Source organism: Malus sylvestris, chromosome 8, assembly GCF_916048215.2.
Source record: "Malus sylvestris chromosome 8, drMalSylv7.2, whole genome shotgun sequence".
Taxonomy (NCBI): Eukaryota; Viridiplantae; Streptophyta; class Magnoliopsida; order Rosales; family Rosaceae; genus Malus; species Malus sylvestris.
The window spans coordinates 28,736,585-28,740,155 of record NC_062267.1 but is presented as its reverse complement, the minus strand read 5'-3'; the positions used below and the strand labels follow the sequence as shown (position 1 = coordinate 28,740,155).

The 3,571-nt window shown below is 35.4% G+C and overlaps 1 long non-coding RNA gene across 1 annotated transcript; it reads right to left on the bottom strand.

The window, feature by feature from the left end:
* Positions 1–915: 915 nt before the first annotated feature.
* On the bottom strand, positions 916–2,227 carry LOC126633205 (uncharacterized). Its single transcript, XR_007626982.1, has 2 exons — positions 1,863–2,227; positions 916–1,142 (listed from the first exon to the last, which is right to left on the bottom strand). It is a non-coding gene; the product is annotated as an uncharacterized LOC126633205 (long non-coding RNA).
* Positions 2,228–3,571: the final 1,344 nt, after the last annotated feature.

The following is a 3,571-nucleotide window of genomic DNA, read 5'->3' as shown; positions in this document are numbered from 1 at the left end:
AAATAAAATAAAATAAAATAAAACAAATTTTCATACAATTTTGTAACATTATCTGAACAAGTTGTAACTTCCATTGCATAACCAGACTATTTGGTTTTGTTAATATCTTAATGGAAAAGGAATTAAAATGGAACTTCTTTTTTTTGGTAAAAAAAAATGAAATTATTTTCATTATTCTGTTTCTTAGTCTGACACTGCACCAAACGCTTCACTAAGTCAGTCCAGCTTAGTCCCTAAAGCTAGTCCAGTCCGAGATATTCCGGTTGTTGAAAATTATATTATTATATAATATTATAATTTCTAATATTGAATGAAAAGTTGTTGTTATTAGATGTCAATTAGTGAAAACGATTTAGTTGTTTTGAATAGGTGCCAAATGTCATATGGTTTAAGGCCAATAGACACATAAGTTCTGACATTGAGAAGGTGCATTGAGTCTTATATAAACTCAAGCACTTTGGTCGTAGATATAGAACGAACTATAGAAAAATTAAAGTTAATTCTTATTCTTGAGAAATAGGGTTTCCCACTCTATTTATTTCATTCTTCGTTTGTCTTCCGAGTTATGTCTTGAGAGTACGGAATATATGAAGTTGGCCAGAGTTTGAAGATTGAAGTGCTTTGACTTCGGATTATAGATTGTTGAATCATGAGAGACGGACGCCTATGGAACTACAAGCACAAGAGTAGGGGTGAAATTTTGTCTTTAGGACATCGTATTTATGCAAGCCTCAATCTCCAAGTTTGTTAGTTTTTCTAACTTTCTCTCTAGTTGTTTATATTAATCTTATACATATATTGATATTGTGAATTTCTTTATGATTATTATCATAAGAATTCTTGTGTTAATTTCATATTTTCTAATATTGCTCTAACACCGGTACAACAAACACACCCTTGCTGGATTTTGGAGCCTTTGTAGTTCATTTTGAAGTTTATTGTAACAAATGGAAATGAACTGTTTATGTTCAGTTTTGGAGACTTTAAAGTAGTTACTTTTTGTTCTTTAAAGCAAAGTGAAGTGTCACCTGTTCGGTTGAGAATGGGCCAGTTCCGGGGCGTGACAAGACATGACATACCTTAATTTGAATAATTTGGGCATCTGTTGTTTGGACACCAGAAAGTTCACTTGAACAGCCAGGCTTCCAATGCAAGGGAATCAAAGTTAATTCAAATGCTCACAAGACATTATGGAAGAAAATAAAAAATCAACAAGGAAAACACAAAGCAGGCATACATCTGGAGCACAACTAAACCAATTATCTAAGCCTTTCCTTGAAAACTAAAATGATCAGAACTTAAAGGTATGGGGGATGCAGAGACATTAATACATTCTCCACAAAGAAAAGCACATACACGGTGGGAAATAGTTTCATGGAATCATGATTTGTGAAGATGCAAATTTTCTCGGCACTCAAGCCCCCTATGTGCCATTAAATCAAAATTCTACACTACAATAAATTGATTTCAAATATGAAACATGATAAACAAAAAAATCCTGTATGAACACTACTGATAACATCAAGGCTAAAGAAACTCAATCGCAACGGAACGTCTGTTCAATTTTAACTTTAAAGACACTGGCAATCAAGAGGGGCAACTACTATGATGAGCTCACTGTGAAGTATGAACTCACAAAGTAAAATGCATATCTGCAAAACTAAGACCTACAACAGAACTCAAATTGAAATGCAGTAGGTGAAGAACTTACACGAACCCGAACCGAGATTGAATTGATCAAAACCCTAATAGAAACAAACTACTAAGGCAAATGTAAGCACAAATTACAATTCTCGAGCTGAATTTCAAATACAAAAACCCTTAAAAAGCATAAAAATCCGCACAAGGAAGTAGGGAGAAACCTGTTGAACGTAATTGGCGTGCATAACAACGAGAATAAAGAACAAGGTGATGGTGATGAAGAGGTATATATACTCCAAAGCAGCTCTCACTTTCGGCGTCAGGATCTGCGAGAACCGCTCTTGTACTCGGATGAAGGTCTGCTCCCCATCCATGTCTTCTTCTCCCTTTCTCTCTGATATTTCTATCTCCTTCTCTACTCTTTCACAATATGAGAAGTTTAGGGTTGAGAAACGAGGATTTTCCCGAGAAAGTGATGGAAAACTGATTACGTCAAGATGTTTGAAGGAATGGGTGTAAACATCTGACTTTCTGAGGTCTAACCCATCAAGACCTGGCAAACATGTTTCACGTTGGTGTCAAATTTGTTATTCTATTGTGCTAGAGCATTTGCCCTTGCATTTGAGTTTTGTGTTCGAATCCTCCTCCCAGTAGAGTAATACAGATTATTTTATCATTTGAAAAAAAAAAAACACAAACTTGACCCATTAAAATTAGTGTGTTGTCCGACCCATCATGTTTCACCTATTATGAACAACATACTACTTCAATAAATAACCAAATGAAAAAACAATACTAAATTACTAAATATTAATATTTAAATTTTGAAATTCTTTTTATTCAATAATCCAACTACAATCATTTCTTTAAGCACTATACTTACATTCCATATAAATATACCTTAAAACACATTAATCTTTCAAGCATTACATACATAAAAATAAGAGCTAAATGAAAATACATTAGTATATTACTATAAAATATCATAGGTTTAATGATACATAAAATAAATTGTTTTTCAAGAAAATTTAATAGAGAGTGTTTTTGGATTATGTTGATGCACAAAACCGGAGGGGTCTTGGAACAACGTAAATCTGACCGTGAATCTGCAAGAAAGTAAATAACACAAGATGTATTGTAGTTCACGTCAATGTTTGGGCTACATCCACACTGATATTGTATTTCTCTTAGAGGATTGTGAGGGAGAGAGCCTCTGTATGTGAGGATGAGCTTGTAATGTGAGAGTGAGGCCTTAGGTTTGTGAGGGTGAGGAGGCATTTTTATAGAATAAGGGCTCCCCACTTATTACATATTTGCCCCTCCATTTATTACATAATTACATTTGAGTCTCCTGAGTATTTATACGAGATCTAAATACGGAGGCCCTAAGTATGGTACAAACAGTAATCCCCCAAGTCTTCAATCAAGAGAGTCTTTTGGCTGGAGACTTGAAATTCAGTCCATGTGTGGGCCGAAGTAACTAGATGTCGTCTTGAACTGATACTCGATATGAGGCGGTGCTTAATCTGAAATAATGCTCAACTAGAAGTAGCACATGTTGCGAGGCTACTCGGCTTGTGGCTTATGTTGCCTTGGTTGGCTCGGCTTGTGGCGTTGAAGGTGAGGGAGTCCCTTTTATAGAATAAGGGCTCGCTCCTCAATACATGAATGATGGGTTATAGTTGATGCTCTCTAATGAAGGTGAGTGAGTCCCTTTTATAGAATAAAGGCTCGCTCCTCAATACATAAGTGATGGGTTAGAGTTGATGCTCTCTAATGAAGGTGAGTGAGTCTTTTTTATAGAATAAGCAATCTTATTGGGGATCTGGCTCTCGAGATTTAGAGAGTGATGCCTCTTCGATTTTTGAGAAAGCAATCATGTTGTGAGTCCGGCTTTCGAGATTCAGATAGCGGTGCCTCTTCAATTTTT